Source organism: Ursus maritimus (assembly GCF_017311325.1).
Source record: "Ursus maritimus isolate PB19 chromosome X unlocalized genomic scaffold, ASM1731132v1 scaffold_X1, whole genome shotgun sequence".
Classification (NCBI taxonomy): domain Eukaryota; kingdom Metazoa; phylum Chordata; class Mammalia; order Carnivora; family Ursidae; genus Ursus; species Ursus maritimus.
This window is the reverse complement of record NW_024423319.1, coordinates 60,884,226-60,896,774: the sequence shown is the minus strand read 5'-3', so window position 1 is coordinate 60,896,774 and position 12,549 is coordinate 60,884,226. Positions and strand designations below refer to the sequence as shown.

General features: G+C 36.1%; 1 long non-coding RNA gene across 1 annotated transcript in view; it reads right to left on the bottom strand.

The window, feature by feature from the left end:
* The window catches only part of LOC103671962, a 61,247-nt gene extending 52,014 nt beyond the window's left edge, over positions 1-9,233 (bottom strand). Inside the window, exon 1 of the long non-coding RNA XR_005834835.1 lies at positions 8,927-9,233. This is a non-coding gene — a long non-coding RNA (uncharacterized LOC103671962). The remainder of the gene's footprint in view (positions 1-8,926) is intronic.
* Positions 9,234-12,549: the final 3,316 nt, after the last annotated feature.

The following is a 12,549-nucleotide window of genomic DNA, read 5'->3' as shown; positions in this document are numbered from 1 at the left end:
ATATGTGACCACCAAGCCAGCCCTGTAAGAAAAATATTAAGGGGGTTTCTGTAAGTGAAGACAGAACCCAAGAGTAATATAGACAAGAAATAAACTGAAATGATCTACAGAAATAGGGACTTTACAGGCAATGCAATGGTACTAAATTCATATCTTTCAATAGTTACTCTCAGTGTGAATGGGCTGAATGCTCCCACAATAGACACAGGGTTTCAGATTGAATTCAAAAAACAGGACCCATTCATATGCCGTCTACAAGAGACTCATTTTGAACCTAAACATACATCTAGACTGAAAGTTAGGGGATGGAGAACCATTTACCATGCCACCAGACCTCAAAAGAAAGCTGGGGTAGCAATCCTCATATGAGACAAATTAGATTTTAAACCAAAGACTGTAGGAAGAGATGTAGAGGGACCCGATATCATATGTAAAGGGCCTATGTAGCACGAAAATCTAACAATTGTAAGTATCTATGCCCCCAACACAGGAGCAGCCAACTACATAAACCAACTGATAAAAAAAATAAAGAATCATACTGATAATAATATTTTAAAGTAGGAAACTTCAACTCACAACTCACAGCAAAAGAAAGATCACCTAAGCAGAAGATCAACAGAGAAATAAGAGCTTTGAAGGACACATTGGACCAGATGGATTTCATATATATACACAGAATATTCCATTCTAAAACAATGGAATACTCATTCTTCTCAAGAGCACATGGAACTTGATGCAGAACAGACCACATACTGGGTCACAAATCAGGTCTCAACTGATAACAAAATATAGAGATTATTCCCTGCAGATTTTAGACCACAGTGCTTTGAAATTGGAACTCAACCACAAGGAAAAATTTGGATGGAAAACAAACACTTGAAGGTTAAAAATCATCCTGCTAAAGAATGAATGGGTCAACCAGGAAATTAAAGAGCAACTTAAACAATTCATGCACACCAAGGAAAATGAAAACAGATTGGTTAAAAACCTGTTGGATACTGCAAAGGTGATCCTTAGAGGGAAGTACATAGCCATCCAAGCTTCTCTCAAAAAATTAGAAAAATCCCAAATGCACAAGCTAAACTTACACCTAAAGGACCTGAAGAAAGAACAGAAAATAAAGACTAAACCAAGCAAGAGAAGAAAATAATAAAGATTAGAGCAGAGATTAATGAAATAGAAACTAGAAGAACAGTAGAAGAGATCAAGGAAACTAGAAGCTGGTTCTTTGAAAGAATTAATAAGATCGATAAACCTCTGGTCAGACTTATCCAAAAGAAAATAGAAAGGACACAAATTAATTAAATCATGAATGAAAGGGGAGAAATCATGACCAATACCAAGGAAATAGAGACAATATTAGAACTTATTACCAGCAGCTATCAGGCAATCTGGAAGAAATGGATGCATTCCTGGATACTTATAAGCTACCAAGACTGAAACAGGAAGAAACAGACAATCTGAACAGATGAATAACCAGCAAGGTTTTTGAAACAGTAATCAAAAACCTCCCCAAAAAACAAGAGTCCAGGGCCAGATGGCCTCCCAGGGGAACTCTACCAAACATTAAAGAAGAAATCATACCTATTGCTCTGAAGCTGTTTCAAAAAATAACAACTGGAAGGAAAACTTCCAAACTCATTCTATGAGGCCAGCATTACCCTGATCCCAAAACCAGACAAAGACCCCATCAAAAAGGAGAATTAAAGACCAATATCCCTGATGAACAGGGATGCCAAAATATTCAACAAGATCCTAGCCAATAGCATCCAACAGTACATTAAAAGGATTATTCACCACCAGGTGAGATTTATTCCTGGGATGCAAGGGTGGTTCAACATTTGCAAATCAATCAACATGATACAACACATTAACAAAAGAAGATACAAGAACTATTTGATCCTCTCAATTGTTGAAGAAAAAGCATTTGACAAAATACAGCACTCTTTCCTGATTAAAACTCTTCAAAACATAGGGATAGAGGAATATTCCTCAATATCACAAAAGCCATTTATGAAAAGCCCACAGCAAAAATCTTTCCTAATGGGAAAAAACTGAGAGCTTTTCCCTTAAGGTCAGGAACACGACAGGGATGCCCACTCTTCCACTTTTGTTCACCATAGCACTAGATGTCCCACCTTCACCAATCAGACAACAAAAAGATGTAAAAGGCATTCAAACTGGCAAGTCAAATGCTCTCTCTTCACAGATGACGTGATACTTTACGTGGAAAACCTAAAAGACTTCACCCCCAAATTACTAGTACTCATACAGCAATTCAGCAACGTGGCAGGATACAAAACCAATGCACAGAAATCAGTTGCATTCCTATACACTAACAATGTGACTGAAGAAAGTAATTAAGAAATCAATCCCATTTACAATTGTGTCAAAAACGATACTTAGGAATAAACCTAAACAAAAGGGGAAAGGCTCTGCATTCTAGAAACTACAGAACACTTCAGAAAGAAATTGAGGAAGACACAAAAAGATGGAAAAACATTCGATGTTCATGTACTGGAAGAATAAACACTGTTAAAATGTCCATGCTGCCCAGAGCAATCTACACATTCAATGCAATCCCTATCAAAATACCATCAACATTTTTCACAGAGGTGGAGCAAACAATCCTAAAATTTGTATGGAACAAGAAAAGACCCTGAATTGCCAGGGGAATGTTGAAAAAGAAAACCAAAGCCAAGGGCATCACAATGCCTGACTTAAAGCTATATTACAAAGCAGTGATCATCAAGACAGCATGGTATTGACACAAAAACAGACACATAAATCACTGGAACAGAATACAGAGCCCAGAAATGGACCTTCAACTCTATGGTCAACTAATCGTCAACAAATCAGAGAAAAAATATCCAATGGAAAAAAGAGTCTTTTCAGTAAATGGTGCTGGGAAAATTTGACAGCCACATGAAGAAGAATGAAACTGGACTACTCCCTGACACCATACACAAAGATAAACTCAATGTGAGACAGGAATCCATCAAAATCCTAGAGGAGAACAGAGGCAGTAACCTCTTTGACCTTGGGCACAGCAACTTCATTCAAGACAAGCCTCCAAAGGCAAGGGCAACAAAAGCAAAAATGAACTTTGGGACTTCATCAAGATAAATAGCTTCTGCACAGCAAAGGAAACAGTCAATAAAACTAAGAGGCAACCCACTGAATGGGAGAAGGTGTTTGCAAATGACATTACAGATAAAGGGCTGGTATCCAACATCTATAAAGAACTTCTCAAACTCAACACCCAAAAAACAAATAAATAAGTCAAGAAATGGGCAGAAGACATGAACAGACACTTCTCTAAAGAAGACATACAAATGGCTAACAGATACATGAAAAATGTTCAACATCACTAGACATCAGGAAAATACAAATCAAAATCACAATGAGATACCACCTTACACCAGTTAGAATGGCAAAAATTAACAGGACAGGGAACAACAAATATTGTCAAGGGTGTGGAGAAAGGGGAACCTTTTTATGCAGTGGGAATGAAAGCTGGTATAGCCACTCTGGAAAACAGTATGGAGTTTCCTCAAGACATTAAAAATAGAGATACCCCACGACTCAGCAATTGCACTACTAGGTATTTACCCCAAAGATACAGATGTAGTGAAAAGAAGGGGCACGTGCACCACAACGTTCGTAGCAGCAATGTCCACAATCGCCAAACTGTGGAAGGAGCCAAGATGTCCTTCAATAGATGAATGGATAAAGAAGATGTAGTTCATATATACAATGGAATACTACTCAACCATCAGAAAGGATGAATACCCACTATTTGCATCCACGTGGCTGTAACTGGAGGGGATTATGCTAAGTGAAATAGGTCAAGCAGAGAAAGACAATTATCATATGGCTTCACTCATATGTGGAACATAAGGAATAGCATGGAGGACAATAGGGAAAGGAAGGGAAAACTGAAGAGGGGGAAATCAGAGAGGGAGACAAACCATGGGAGACTATGGACTCTGGGAAACAAACAGGGTTACAGAAGGGAGGGGTGTGGGTCAATGGGGTAGCCAGGTGATGGGTAATAAGAGGGCACGTGTTGTGATGAGAACTGGGTGTTACATCCAACTAATGAATCATTGAACACTACACCAAAAACTAATGTATGGCGGCTAACATAACATAATAAAAATAAGTAAATAAAATATTCTTTAATTGAAAAAATAAATTTAAAAAATGCAAAACATTACCTCTCCTAGGTGTACCTTTTACTAGGAAATGCTTTCAAGAGAACATAGGCTAGGCTTTCCTAAAGTGATTGTGTAGCCACATGGTTTCTCAAACTCTTTTTAAAGCAAAATCTCAAGTAGAATGTCAATATATATATAAAGTATCTCTGTATAACCCTAGGATTCCATCAAACATAAATGAATTATGTTCTATGTGGAGGTACTATGTTAAAGTGAATACAACAGAGACATGGGAGGCCAGCCCAGATTCTTTATTCTGTGCTTATAAGCAATGTGGCTTTCTTAGCTTTAATTTCCTCTCCTATAAAATTATACTACCACATGTCTTACAGTGTTGTTTTGAGAGTCTGTGATAATATATACAAAATCCTTAGCACAACATTTAGCACCTATAGGTGTTCAATAAGTTTTCATTACCACCTCATGACTAAGTCACATATCTTAATTTGACAATATAGTTAGGGAATAAAAAGTCCCACTGTCTCTTTAAAACATTCTATGAGTTAACTTATTTGCAATTACACTCCTGACAGGCAAAGGATGATAATCAGCTATGTCTTAATATACCATTGCTTTAAAATTTCAATAAATAAGAATCATTAGGGTTCAACATATTTATTATGCATACATAATGACGTCTTGCTTTAAGATTTCAGTCTGCTACCTCAAGAAAAATTGTTATAGTCAGCTTACTAGAAGAATTTCATAGTAGAAATCTCATGTCCTGTCTGCCTCTCTGAAGTAGTGGAGCAACACCAAGTAAAAGTTTTCCAAACACAGTAGGACAGAAAGCTATTCGATTCCAAGTGCTAATAGTAGGGTTATGCAGTTCTTTGGGCACACAGAAGTAGAGGATGGGAAAAATGGTGGTAAGAGGAAAGAAATAAAAACGTTTTTTAAGCATCTGCTTTCAGCTCGGGTCATGATCCCAGGGTCCTGGGACTGAGCCCCGTATCAGGCTCCCTGCTCAGGGGGGGAGCCTGCTTCTCCCTTTTCCTCTGCCACTCCCCCTGCTTGTGCTCTCTCGCTCTCTGTCAAATAAAATCTTTAAAAAAATGTTCCACTGGCACCTACCTGTCCCGGAATAAAGCAGTGATAACAATATCATAGATTTTTTATTCATACATTTGATAAGAAGAAGTGGCATTATGAATCCAATTTTTCTCTTTTTCATCTCCCAGCATCTTGATCATCCCTTGTGTATTTCTGGTAGGTAGAGTTTGAGATCACAGAAATACAGGGAGAGCATCAGAATTGAAAGGAACCCTAGAAATCATTTGTCAACTTCCCTCATTTTACAGATGTGAAGACTGAAGCCTAGAGATAGATAATTGAGCAGTAACTGCTGAATAAAAGAACAAGAAGGAACTCAAATCCCGCACAATTCATATTTCCCTTTGTATTTTAGTTTTCAGAGTGAATTGCTCAGAATTGGTCCTTAAATGACTTCAAATGATGAGCCGTAAGTAATCCTTACATGCAATACTTCTTATAAGACCCAACATTCTACTAGCTAACTAGGCCACAATTTATGAGACAAATGATAGATAACAATATTTAAAAAGCACATTTGAGATATTATTAATATTTAGTCCAAAAAATATCACAATACATTTGTCAGTACTATAAAAACTGCAGAGACTCTGATACGTAATTAGTTTGGCTTTAGGATATAAAGCCATTCATAATGGCAAAGAGGCATTTTTAAGGTAGCTGGCAATTTTTGCCTCATTTGTCTGGGCAACTACAAAAGGAGACAATGATACCAGTCCAGATTACAACATCCTTTTCTCTCAGAATATCTACACTACCTATTATCTACTTCATTTCTTATCAGCCTTTTTCAGGTTAGAATCCCTTGGAAAAACAGATGTCAGCTACATACTTTTTCCCCAGGAAAAGGCACATACTAACATAAAAATCTTACAATTTCAAGTTTAGTAAATCCACACATGTGATCAAGAATCACTGTTCAGGCATTCACCTCAGCTAGTATATGCTACCTTGTACTGATGTTTATCCCCACCTATGTGTCCTGGCTCAGATCAAAAGGTACTCAAGGTTCAGAACAGGTCTTCTAACCTTTGTATCAAAAGCATGGATGCATTCCTCAGTGCACAGTAGAGACTCAATATATGTTAATAATTAATTCTTAACAGAAGGCCATTTACCCATTTTGTGTCCATTATGAGGCAAATGCTGTGCAAGGAAATGAAGATTCAAAGATGAAACATAAGGATCTGATCCTCGAAGAACTCACAGTCTAATGTAAGAGATAGATAAGTAAACCTATATTACAATAGTGTTAAAAAGCTAAACTGGGAGGTGGGGGGAAACAGATGGGGAAATGAGCACAGAGTAGTAACTGGTGCTCTCAGACTTCTAGGTTTGTTGGGGATGGTGGGTTAGGAGACTAAGATGACATGAAAAGCTTCCTGGGTACAAAACACGCTTGAGCCAAAACCAACAAAAACAACAAAATGCCAGAAGATGGGTAGAAACATAGAAAAGGACCAAAAAAAAATAAAGAGGAGCTTGGAGTAGGGAAGTATCCCTTAATAATTTCTATTGTTTCATTCCTACAAGTTAATCAAACACTACTGAAATATGCTGTATTAATATTGCACACATATTGCTCTTAGTTTTTTTTTTTTTAAAGATTTTATTTATTTATTTGACAGAGATAGAGACAGCCAGCGAGAGAGGGAACACAAGCGGGGGAGTGGGAGAGGAAGAAGCAGGCTCATAGCGGAGGAGCCTGATGTGGGGCTCGATCCCATAACGCCGGGATCACGCCCTAGGCCGAAGGCAGACGCTTAACCACTGTGCTACTCCGGCACCCCTGCTGTTAGTTCTTAAAACACCTTACAACAAATAAATTTGGCCATTCCACTGAGTTTGAGTGAAATTTAATCTAATCCACCATGATAAATTCAGTGTGTTTAACAGAAGATAGAAGTCACAATTACCATACTAATTCAACCATTAGCAACTTGGTCTTATATACTCTAACAATATTTTTGCATTTTATATAGGTGACAAATAAGTGTTATTCAAGTTTCAACTTATGTTATTTGGAAGACAGGTCTGAGTCCAGGTCATTTTCTTCCTCTATACTCCAAGGAAAAGACCTGGATTCTACACTTCTTTTGATAGAATGAAGGGCAGGTAATACTTCATTTTAAGTACTAAACTATTGATAACAGTACTATTAATTTTAATTATAGTCAGGCATACATGCTTTTTAGTAAATTTGTAACTATCTTGTTATTGTAAATCACACAGAGTAGGCTTAGGTAGAGCAAAAATAACTTGCATTATTAGTAGGAAACAAAAGCAATTTTAGAGCTATTACCTCAAATCCTTCCAAAAGTTCTGGGGAAAGCGAAAGCAATTTGTACTCTATTTCATAATACATAACAATATGTTCAAAACTTTACAATTTAATAAGCCCTTCCATTTTATCTTCACAATATAGCTGTATAAGGTTGGCAGCTCAGTTAGTATGTTTACAAATGAATAAAGGTTACCTGACAGAGGCTATATGACTTGCCCTAACTCATTTCTTCAGAGGAAGAACTAGGATTAGAAACTCATCTTCTGACTCATAGTTCAGTTGCTTTTAAAAAACATCATCTAACACAACTACACTTCCATAAATTATATCCTTTAAACTGCAGTGATAACTGGACCTTTTAGTCATTTACTATGTTCATGAAATGACCTATTTCTTGCACCTCCTCAAGGATTCATTTTATTCTTGGTTTATCTTGGTCAGCTCAGCACAGGATAGAAAATGATTCTATATCAATAATCTCAGTATGGCTTATATAATTTTATCTTTCCACCAGAAATCCTATTTTTCAGACTTATAAACTAATGAAGACAAAAGAGCTTTAACATGAGCTATCAAACAATAACTATTTTTGCCATTTGGCCAAGTTTCATTCAGTGGCAAAATACCAAGCTACGCTATTTTCTATAATGCCAACTACTGGAAGAAGGAGGAATTACAGAGAAATGGAAATCTTGTGACGGTATTTCAGTAATGAAAAACGATTTCATCCTCCAATTCAGGGAGTCACACAGCTTGGTTCCCAACCCTGACCTTAGTGTTTAAGTGGCAACACAGGCGCAACTGATGAATTTTTCTAGCTTCAGGGAACAATGAGTTTCCTCATTCCTAAATCAGAATATTAACAAGCAAGCACTCAATTTAGTTTGCAGGGCTGGTATTAAGGACTTTACCTCATTACCAGTCACCTACATTCAGAAAAACGAAGAAGTTCCACAAAAATTATTTTCCCTTTTATTGCATTCAAAGACTATACCTCTGCCCCAAACCTCTGGCAAACTCCTGCTGCCTTTATCCATAAAACTCCCCCTCAATTGCTAAGAAGTGGATAAACTAACTGAAAGGACAAATGACAAGAGCCCTGAATGAGAAAGGGTTCATGCTCAAGAATCATCTCAAACCAGTCCTCCAACTCCTCATTCCCGCCAAAGCAGTCTCGCTTCCCCGGAAAGCGGCGGCTACCAGGAAACACAGCAACAACAAACAAGTTACAGGCGCCTACCAATCAGCATCAGTGCCCTCGTCCTTCCACAGCTAGACCCAAAATGTCACCAACAGAAGCCTCCCAGGGCCCTAGCCCTTCTCCCCTTCCCTAAACCCCAGCAACACCTTTTCAGACGGGAAAGGATACTCTCCATATTCGACATGGTCTCACAACTTTTTTGGTGAGGCGACAGCCCAGAGCTGGGGCACGAATTTGATACGGCAGCGCTCAGAGTACCGACAGGCTGCCAGACTGGCTCCTAGTTTTACAATCCCACTTCCTGTTTCCTCGCGCAGCCTGCCGGGGGTGGAGCCGCCTAAGACCGAGGGGCGGGGCTGGCGTAACGCCAAAATGGCTGCCGCTCGGAGAGGCTGTTAGGGTGGACAGCAGTCGCTTGGGGGCGTTGGCAGGCGCTAGGGGTTATGCCCCTCCCCCTTGTGTCCTTAAATCAGCGCCTAACGGTTTTCGTCACCCAGCTAACCGTCTAGTTCTTTCTTTTGTCGTGCTCCGAACCCTACTTAACCTCCCGCCTCAATTTTTTCCTCAGATTTCACACTATCCTTGGCCCCTCACTTCTGTTCTCAGAGTTTAAGTCTTACGGATGAAGGAAAAGGTATAGGGATTCTACAGTACTTTAAAAATATATATATAGCGCTATGAAATGAGGACCTATGGGATAAGCGGGGTTGGGAATTTTGAGTTGTGAGGTTCAGCTGAAGTTTTAAAAAGCTCGTGATCACTAAAATTTTAAGTTAGAAGGGGAAGACAAAGTAAGCCCAGGTTTAAGAGAAGTTGCTGTAAAATATAAATTCGTAATAAATTATTCTTACTTTTCGCAGATGGGTAAGATACGAAAATTACTATGAAATCTCTCCAAATTATAATTGACAGGAACTTAATCGAAACACTAAACAGTGGTTGGCGTTTTATATGTGACATTAAAATATCCAACGTAATTTATTAGATGCCATTTCTAGCTTTGTGGAAAGGGGATCTTTGATGGTATCGCTGCATTTTAAGTCAAAACTCTTGGAAATTCTAAGAGATGCTTGGGAAAAATTAGCTAGAGTATTCTCTTACTGAGGAATTTTATAAGTTTGGATTTAAATTTTTTCTCATCTTTAAAAGTTTAATATGGGGGGAATAATGAATACATAATGGCCTTTTTATCTTTAGGATTGTTTCCTGTTGCACCGAAATGGTTCCAAAAGGTACTGTTTTACACTTTTGTGTTAATGAAGATTGGTAGGCTTCAGACTGTTAGCTAATTATAAACCCTTGATATTGGAAAACTTATTTTCCCTAAAGGTTCAGGGAAAGTACAATCTGGAAACCACTTACATAAATGAAACTGTATAATGCTTATATATATATTTTTATCTTCCTCTGTCTATATATGTTTCAGATGCAAGATTTACCTTTATAGAGGCAAAAAACTTGACAGATTTCATCATTGTTTCATCATTCTCCATGATAGATAAACAGCTGTATTTCACTATTTGAAAACTTTTTTTTGGTATGAAAGTGAAAAATATTTTTAAAAAGTTCTTCCCTTAGATGCTTAATATGTATTAACACAGTGCTTTCAATAAATCCACATGTAGACTAAAACAATCCACTAAAGCTTAAGAATTTCCACATTTTTTGTTATTTTTAGTTATATGTAGGTAACCTATAAAATAAGCCTTTTTAAAAAAATATTTTTAAAGTGTTTTGCATATTGTAGAACTTCTTAAAAGGGGAATCATTAGGATAGAATAGGGTTTTTAGTAGAATTAAGATCCAAAGATATTTGTTCAGTTAGGAAGTTTGTTATTGTCCATGTTAGGTAAAAAAAAAAAAAAATGCATAACCTATATCTTTGATGAACCACTCAGGAGATTCCAAACATTGTTTTTATTTTTTGTGAGTTGTGAACTAATTTTGACTCAAAAAATTGCCCTCATGTTTTTTCTTGGACATTTTATGTCTTAAAGCTAGTTTTTGATCTTAGGCACAGTAATAGAAATATTTAAACTATATGTATACTGTTGTTGCTGTTGAAGCAAGGAATTAAAATGTCTTAAAATCATAAACTTCTTTTTATTACAAAGAAAGTGTGGGAAAGAAAGACATCAAATTTTAATTGATTTTATTAAATATTGAATACCTATAAAATATTTGTAAAACGTGAGTACAGAATAAAAAGCAATACAGCAAACACCTGTGACCCAATTTAAGAAAACTAACATTCCTTTTAAATTCCCTTGTGTTTCCCTTCCCTAATCACATTTATTTCCTTCCCTCTTTAGAGGCAACTGCTGTCTCAAATTTATATATAATTTCCCTGGTTTTCTTTATAGTTTTATCATAGTATTTGCATTCCTAAACAATATGTTATTTACTGTTGCATATTTCTAAACTCTGTGTAAATCATAGTGCTTTTTCTCCATTGACTTGCTTTTGTAACTCATAATGTTCCTTGTCTTCATTATTGCTTGTAACTGTAGTTGATTCATTTTCACTGCTGTACTCCACTATATGAACATTTTGTAATTTTTCATTCGTTGTCCTAATGGATATTTGTGTTGTTTTCAGGTTAATATAGCCTCTAACAATATATTAGTGTTATATTAACACATATTCTAAACACTTAAGATCACTAACTTAAGTCCATAAACATATTAGGATGAAATCTGGAAATGCTTATTTTATTATAGTGATGATTAAAGTTAAACTTTTTAAAGCCAGATGTAATCTTTAACAATATAATTTTACTCTCAGCCCCTAGGAACTATTTTTCATTTATTGTTTATTGTATTTATATTTCTTATTGTTTTGGGTTATTTTAGATCTTGGCTTTGTTTCTTCCACTCTTCCAGATTTAGTAATACCTCTAACCCTGTCTCACCTAAGTAAGCAACTACTTTTTCTCCTTTCACCCTTTGAACAGGGCTATAGTGATAAAAATGACAAGTATAGGACTTCCCAAATTGTTATTTTGGAACTGAGTTAACTCTAAATATGAAGGTTTAACTGAAGCAGCCTCGGTTTATCAGTTGACAAACTCAGATATGGAAAATTTCATTTATGGATACTTAGATGTGTTTTAAAATATCTGTGAATTTTCACCAGGATAAATGAGATGTAAAGAACTAATACAGTATTTTCAGTTCATTCAGCATCTATTGAATATATTAAAATTTGACATTATTCAAATAAAGCTAATGTGGTAAATTATAATTCTTTCAGTAAATTGAGTTGTTTTCATGGTTAATCATTGTTAGTTCTCTAAATATTTTACACTTTACTGTGTTAAAAAGAATAAGCTTTGCCTTTTAAAGTTAAAAATATTTATTTAAAAATTTGTTAAAATCTAAATTATTTAATTTTTTAAAAATTTCAGTTGTTTTGTGATAACACAGCATTTTTGTTATATGTTACCAAATGATTTCAAGGTGATCAGAAAATTAAATGTACATAGTCACACTTTCACTGAAGTAAAAAGAAAGTAGACCAGAAATGAGAATGGTATAATATAAGTAATATTTCTCAAACTTTGGCGTTCTTGTTAAAAATACAAATGGCTGGCACTCACCTCTATAGATTCTGATAGAATAAAATTGGAGTAGGTCCCAGAAGTCTATATTTTGCCTCTGTTTGTGTAATTGAAGTGAACATTTTAATATAGAGTAATATATATCCCGTATTGCCTAGTGGCTCAATTTGGATGGAACTTCATAGTTTACAAAATGCTTCTTATACATCATTTCATTTGATACTTAATGTAA